Below are 8242 nucleotides of genomic sequence, written 5' to 3'. Positions count from 1 at the left end.
CCTTTGTCCTAAATGTGCTATTACTTATACTGCTTAGTTCATCTTGCTTCCATATTAGTTAGTAGTATTAAGCTCAGTGTTACCTATTACTACCTATTACTTCCTGCATAGTCACTCGTTACCAACAGACCATTATTTTAAAGTGTTAGCACAAAATTCTCTCTGTTATTAGTGATAACTAACCCGCCATTTCGGCGCCAGTGGTTTAAAAGAGGGCGGGGCACATGCGCACTTCGTGGAATCGATTTATCTTCCCTCGGATAGTAATGCCTGTGAACGTGATGACGTATTTTTGACAGTTGTTTCGCAGACCGTTTTCGTGTGTGAAAAAGAGGTGTTGTGAAAACAAGCGTTGTGTGTGTAAACTGTCATAGTCGTACATTTTGGAGTTGTATTTGAACAAACACACAAAATCTCGTATCTGTAAACTGTCGTGGCCGTAGGTTTTGGCATCCAACTCTGCAAAATTTAAATTTACACACAAATGCTTTGAATTAACTACGATTATTATTGACTTTTTTTTTTATTCTATACATTACAATACATTGGATCTCCAAAAAAACAAAACCAATCATTTGTAAATATTTCACACTGTTATATGCATTTGTCCAGCTGGGGACAATATCTTCTCTTTTCATCTACCAACAATCTTTACACACACACACACACACACACACACACACACACACACACACACACACACACACACACACACACACACACACACACACACACACACACACACACACACATGTTGTGTTTTCTAATTCAAATCATATTTGTTTCCTGTCTCTTATTTATGAATTTAGTTGCATCAGTCAGCTTTGGCCTGGAGATATGCTGAGTAATGTTTGACATTTATCAGTCAGCGGTTATCCAAAAGTAATATGTAATAATTTCTGCTTATTTTACTCAAAACATGGCAAAATAAGGTTTATTGATCATAAATTAAGTATAATAAAAAACATAAGTAGGTAAACAAAGTTTTATTCACATGAAAGTGATAATTGTAGAATTTTTGATTTATAAGCATTCAAGTCAATTCGGCCTGGAAAAAAACAGGTTTTATTATTTACTGACTTTAAAAATGGTCAAAATGGTTTCAAAACAATCTCCTTCCTTTGAAATATACCAGCTTGTAATTCAGCATCAACTTTTGTGCCTCTATCGTGAAAATAATTCAAAATTTCTGTTTTTTTTTTTTTTTTTTTTTACTAAAGAACGAGGTATTTTTGTATATAAATAAGGTTTATTATACAAAATATAATTTGGAAACAAGTTAGACTAAAAAGGTGAAGAAAAACAAGGCTATCATATGTACATCATTTTTTATAAGAGTCAAAACAGACAAGGCCGAGTTGACTCAGTGCTCCTAATTTGTATAGGAGGACAATAGGAGGGTTAAGTATTAAGAAATTAAAGCTGGGCTAGTATCAGAAGCTCTAGATCTGACAATGGAGCCTGAAATATTAAACGGTCATCAGAGAACAGACAACACAAAACAGATAAATTTGAAAATTGTATTATACAAAATGAATGGCAATTATTTACATCCCCTGCCTTCCTAAGTCGGCTTCCTGAGTGCACAATAAAATCAAAATAAAACCTCAAGTAAAGAAAGATTCCATGGAAGTTCTTGATGTGTGTGTTTCCTAGAGTAAGTTCTCTTCATTACCCGGGTAGGTTTACGTGTGTTCTTATCTGTATCACAAATGAAGGCACAGGATGATGCTAGTTCCAAAGATGCCACGGCTGGCCACACCGGGTTCTCGATCCGTTCACTTCTGCGGTTGGCTCGCCACTGACCGCCAGGGTCAGATTCAGATGGTCTATCCCTTTCTAAAAACCAATCAGAGGTATCTTGAGAAGCTCGCTGCCCCATGCGGCTTAACTCTCTCTCACACAGTCCTTGTTTGCTTTCTAGCAACATCTTTACTGGAGGAAAAGCGTGTTTGTTTTTACAGTAAGTGAACTCCCTGGGTGTATGTGCCACCTGCAGGCAGAGTAGAGAGTTGCACTCCAGTTACCTTGTGTGGGTTACAAATAGATTTCTATTGGTTTGATTTGCTTGATTGTTTGTTTGACCTTGCAAATCTACATCTAATCTAATTTATCTTTGTATTATTAATTGTTCTGCTTTTCATTTTATATTTGTATTAATGTTTTAGTTTAAAAAAAAAAAAAGACTTTTTGTGAACTAAAAATACATGGGTCAAATTTACCCGCAACACCATAGATGCTACTATAGTTAATAAAATTAAAATAATAAAAACATATATATAACAGATTTATTTAAGAGGTGTGTCCTACGGTAATACCTCTCAGTAATAGTCAGGAAACAAAACAACATTTCATTTATTTTTGTAATTCCTTTGAGGTTAATTTTATCATTCACACCAAAATAGTAAAACCAATCTTTTTATGGATAAGGAAGCCTAACATGGTATCTAAGAGCTAAGAAACAAATCATATGATAAATAATTGTTTTGATGCAATTTTATGACTGATTTAGGACACGGTTCAAAACCGACCCGTTAACATAAGAGATAGTGACAAAGAGCTAACATAAGAGGAAGGTTAATAGAACATGAATATAAATCACAATCCTCCCTTTTTTCCTGTTCACACAAACTTGTGTTCAGTCCTGACTACCAGCATTAAGGCCAATGTCCTGAGTCAGGTCATGACCCATTTACTCAGAGAGTATAGACTATATCACCATGTAGAGCTTGGAATGAACACTGACTCTCTTACTGTATGTATATGGATTTGATTTAAACATTTTTCTTCAAATGTTCCTGTCCATTCTGCATCGTAGTTCAGTTCCATTGGGCTACCTGGAGACACCTGAGACGGTTCACCTGCAAGAAGGTCCTGATGACTCCATTTCCTCTGCCATTGCTGGACCTCAGGGGTGATTTAAACAGATCAGGACAAGACTAGAATCAGGAAAGAAATGAACTTTGAGATCCTCAAGACACACTTCAATAGTTTAAGGCTGTAAAGTGTCGACCCATCCAAGGCAGGTGACATGACAGTGGTGCACAGTAGAAGCAGGATTAGGAAGGAGAAACTCCCTGATGTGCTGCATCCTGTCACCGTGGACCAATCAGAGGGCAGGGCTGTGAGACAGAACTTTTACTGAACAATTCTTCTGTTACTTAATACATTTATGTTAGAGTTCAACATCACACATTAAACAGCGGAGACAGTCTTTATTTCACTAATTATAATTTTATTTCAGAAAAAAGTCACATTAAGAAGTAGATTAAAGCACATTTCAACATGACAAAACTACACCGTTTATAAATCTGTTCAATTTACAGATTAATTTATTAAATTAAAATGATTAATAATGACTAATAATTTACTGCTAATTATTTCACTTCTTATTACATTAACTTCAAGTGTCTTGTGAATTGAAATAAAATAAAGTTCCACATTTACAGTCAGCTGTTTTTTCACACTCACCCTGGCAGCAGTGACAGTACTTGTTGCGGATTGCCCGCTGTTACTGGTGATTGTGTTATTGACCGCCGCAGAACTCTGGTCAGGGAGTTTGAGTCATCAGATAGAGTTTAACCATTTATTACGCAAGAATACCATTACACACAGGGTCATGTGTGCGAGGTAGTTTCTAGGAATGAAATAAAGAAACAACTGCTTAACACATAATAATCATAACATGACATGTCTAGCACAAACATTAGCCAACTGGTACAACAGACACCGTACAGAATCATTAGTCTTACCTCCCAATACGTAACTGAAACAACATACTGCATAGTGCACTGAATTATTAAGAAACAGATGCTTAATACAATCAATAATTAACCATCACAGTAGTTACTGAACACCATTGTAGAAATATTACTGATGGGAAGAAACTAGTGGCATTCAGATTATATATATTTAACATCCTGTAGTCTTCTTTAACAATCTCTACGACTACAGAGGAACAGTGGAGCACACGTACAGCTCCACAAACTTTTTCCTGCACTCTAACACGGCATCACCTGTAATGCATCGAGAGTACCACTGCGTCTCGACTGCGCAATTTGTGCGCCGATGCCTACGCTCAGTGCGCCCGTGTCTGAGAAGACGCGCTCGAGATGCTGCGCATGTGCAACTTGTGCCGAAAAGAAGAGAATTCAGAGCTTGTTCTGTGGAACAGTCCTCAGGTGGGATTGGTCAAACTCTGAACTGGAGCAGTAGGTGATTGGTCAAATTCTCTGGTTTACACTGGTTAAAAAATGTTATATAGAGTTAATTATTCTTCAATAGTTTGTTAATGAATAACAAAAGTTAAATTAATAAAGTCCTAATGTGGGTATTAAAGAATCACAAAGTTTATATTGATAACACTATGAACACTGTTATAATAATAATAATGTGGAAAAATTTGTACTTATGGTATGTGTATGTGTGTGTGTGTGTGTGTGTGTGTGTGTGTGTGTGTGTTTGTGTTTGTGTGTGTGCATTAGTGAGTTAGTGTAGTGTGTTTTCTCTGGTCCACAGTGTGTGTCATTGTGCTGTATCACATCCTCCCCCTCAGCACCTGCAGTCACTCCCAGCTGCAGCAGTGTTTCTCTGTGCAGTCTCACTGACCGAGGTTTTTGTACGACGCTCTAACACTGTGTGAACACATAGTTAGGACTGAACACACTACAATAGCACCTATAACACACCCCACACCCTCCTGGTCCTTCTGAAATAAATAAACCTTATAATTATTGTGACAGGACGCCTAATAGACACTAGAGAATGAGTGAATGGACAAACAGTGTTTATAGAAGTGAATAATAAGGTTGCAGGAACAGTGTGAGTGTTATTAGTGCACTTTCACTAGACAGACCTAAGTAAAGACCAAACCAGAAATCTCTGTGCTTCAAGACATGTGATCTACCTCCACACCACTGGGTGGAACAGATACAGGTGGAGCAGGAACACCTACAAACCAGTGTCAGGAAAAGGCAGGAAACCAAATGAAGGAGACACCAAACTGGATCACAAACAAAGGAATCTTTAATAAACCGGGACAAATTAACCCTCTAAAACCCTAAAATTTAAAGGTTTTTCAAATTTTTTACATTTTAGGAAGTTCAATTCAATTTCAGTTTATTTGTATAGCACTTTTTACAATGGGCTTCATCTCAAAGCAGCTTTACAGAACATAAACATAGAACAGAAGTTAAACATAAGGAGAAAAAATAATTAATATAGTAAAAAATTAAGATATATATAGTTCACAGTATGTATGTATTTATTTATTTATTTATAAATAATTTCAAAATATTTTCAAAACAGAATTATAGGCAGAGGGGTTCTCTTTGTTATAGGACTTTTGAAATAAGCATGCAGTCCTTTTATACAAAGTTATACAGTAAAAAAAATAAACAAGAAAAACCTGAACGGACGGACATGTCCGTAGAAAAATATCCATATAAAATCCATTTTTGAGTCTTTTGACTTCATTTTTTTTTTGGTGAAAGCCAAGACATGTGGCTATGACCCTCAGTTGTTGTTTACCAACCATCATGAAATACAGCAATGTATGTAATCAGTTTATCAGGTAAACAACTCAGATGGCAATAAAAATCCTCAATTCTAGCCTCTATACCTCTGTGTCAGTAAGGCTTAGAATCAAGCTGACACTTGTGTCAGAAACTAGAGATTCTCTTCTTTCCAATGTGACCAAGCTCACCTCTGTGTGTCAAAGTATATGGGAGCTGTACCACTTTTTAGGTGGGTATGTCATCTAGGCGAAAATCATGAAAATGGGGGGGCGACATGTAAGGTACACTTTTACTTTACCGCAATATGATACATTATCAACACACACGATAGTAGGTAGCTACATGCAACGGCTATGTTTTTTTTCTGTGTTAATAATGAAATAAGGTTATGTACTTTCTCGATTACAACCTTCGTTTATACAAATTCAAAAATGGAGCTACACGTACACGTTGGATTCACCACATTTGGATGCTAATGTAAGTTCACAGAGCCATGAGCATTAACAGTAAAGCAACATTAGGCATTGTTAATGTGTTTGTGTTTGCCACTGCTGCGCTAACATTGCTGTGTAACGTGACACGTATACAGTGACACCAGACTCGGCTCTGTGATGGCTCGCTAACCGATGGAAAGGCAAACCGGTTCATAGAAGGTTCGATAATGGAACCAACTTTGAACCAGCTCCAGTGCTAGCTCTGCACCAGCACCCGCTTCTTTTTGGTGGAAAAGGGGTACACATACCTCAGAATAAATTACTTCAATATGCAAGTTTCCACAACATTTTCAATGGGGTTTACCAGTGGGAACATGGGCTGCTCTCCTTTTAGCAGTTCCTAAGGGTCCATCTTTGGCAAAAAAGTCATGATGTAACTTTCTGACACAGCACTTGTAACATCTCTTACAATGGTTTGACCCATGTCAGCATATTTACTTAACATGGTCCTGACTCTGTTGTGTAATAGTGGCTGTGATAGCTTATGAATTTGACAAAATCAGATCATTAAGAAGATCTTGTGAGCTCTGAAAGTGGAGTAGACAGAACTTCTCTGTAAGGACACATGACTTTATGATTTACTTTTAAATGTGCATTATGCAGGTGAGTGAAGTAATCAGCCTCAGAACAATACTCAGCAAACGCACATGACAAAAAGCTAAAGTTAACTGGTACATCTGCACTTGGCTGTTGATGTGATGATTTGATGTGAAAGAAGGATAAATGCACTTTTAAGGCATTGAATGATTTAAAAAGTACACAGACATTCCTGATGCAAACAAGGAAATGGTTCTGTTCTAGCATAAGTTTGAGTCTATAATGTTTAAATAGCTGTGATCTTTTTTCACAGTTAATGGGACAATGCTTACACTTCCAAAATATTTCTTTAAAAAAAATTAAAAAATGTACTCACCAGATTTAGGAACCTGTGGTCGTCCTGTCTCACTCCACTGAAAACCTTGTTGTATGTGTGTTGAACATACAGGGGTTAGAATGTGATCGCTGTGTTCGAGTAAAAAAAACACCTAGTTAACATGTGAAAAACTATCTGTTTAAAGCATATTTTCTGTCTTCACAAACAGCCCCCAATAAAAAACACTGATGAACTGGGCTGGGGATCGAGCGGGATCGTGAACAGACAAAACAATTTCTGCCAAATGTAGATGCAGATCTGGTGTAACTAATATAAATAAAAAATATACAAATTAAAGTAACTTTAAACTTTACGCATCTAATAATGAATTAAAAAAGTGTAGATGATAACGTCTTGGTGGTCACAGGACATGCATAAAGGCCATTTGGGGTCAATTACCTATAAAGTTCAGGAACCCCTCAGGAACCCCTGTTCTATCTTCTCTTCAAACACAATCAGCTTTGCAGCTCATGTGCTAATGTGGTACATCAAAACAAGTACTTTCAAAATGCAGCATTATTTTGTGTTATAAAGTCTTTAGGTTAGAGAAAATACAGAGATCTTCCTTGTTTCCTACCAAGTTACAGTTCTGATTGTGTTTGTAGAAAAGTTTGATCATCAAATCATCAGAGTGATCATGTCATAAACAGCACAACCTTTAGACATGTATTTATCTGTGCTGAATTTGATGAAAAAAGAAGTAAAGCTATTTATTACATGTGAGTTATGTTGATGTAGTTTAGTGGTAGAGGTGGGTGTGGTTAAATTACATTAGTGTAGAATGGGACATACGGAGCAGTCAAGTGAAAGTTTGATACTTTGCTATGCAACATGTTCTTGTGCCAATACACTGATACTCAACATACAGAAGGTTCTGCAAATAAGTTGTATGGAAACGTTTGTTCTGTGAGACTGAGTGAAGTGGGATTCATCAGGAGCACAAGGGATTAATCACACTTTCTGTAAGACCTGGTGGGATTAGTCAAACTTTACATGTGGTTGTTATGTTCAGGTTGTTGACTGTGCTGCTGATTTTTTGTCTTTGATAACTTTATAAAGAAAATCATAATCTAATAGTTTATTAATAATAAAAATGTTCAATTAATTGTCAGTGTCTTTATTTAATGAATGTTAATGTTATGTGCATTAGTGTCTGTGTGTGTGTGTGTGTGTGTGTGTGTGTGTGTGTGTGTGTGTGTGTGTGTGTGTGTGTGTGTGTGTGTGTGTGTGTGTGCATTAGTGAGTTAGTGTGGTGTGTTTTCTCTGGTCCACAGTGTGTGTCATTGTGCTGTATCACATCCTCCCCCTCAGCACCTGCA

General features: G+C 36.8%; 1 long non-coding RNA gene across 1 annotated transcript; it reads right to left on the bottom strand.

The window, feature by feature from the left end:
* Window positions 1-2075: 2075 nt before the first annotated feature.
* LOC125139531 lies at window positions 2076-4463 on the bottom strand. The gene is made up of 2 exons (XR_007138555.1): window positions 3472-4463; window positions 2076-3122 (listed from the first exon to the last, which is right to left on the bottom strand). It is a non-coding gene; the product is annotated as an uncharacterized LOC125139531 (long non-coding RNA).
* Between the last annotated feature and the right edge of the window lie 3779 nt (window positions 4464-8242).

Source organism: Tachysurus fulvidraco, chromosome 19, assembly GCF_022655615.1.
Source record: "Tachysurus fulvidraco isolate hzauxx_2018 chromosome 19, HZAU_PFXX_2.0, whole genome shotgun sequence".
In the NCBI taxonomy this organism is placed as follows: Eukaryota; Metazoa; Chordata; class Actinopteri; order Siluriformes; family Bagridae; genus Tachysurus; species Tachysurus fulvidraco.
Note: the sequence above shows the minus strand (reverse complement) of the source record. Positions and strands in the feature narration are given on the sequence as shown.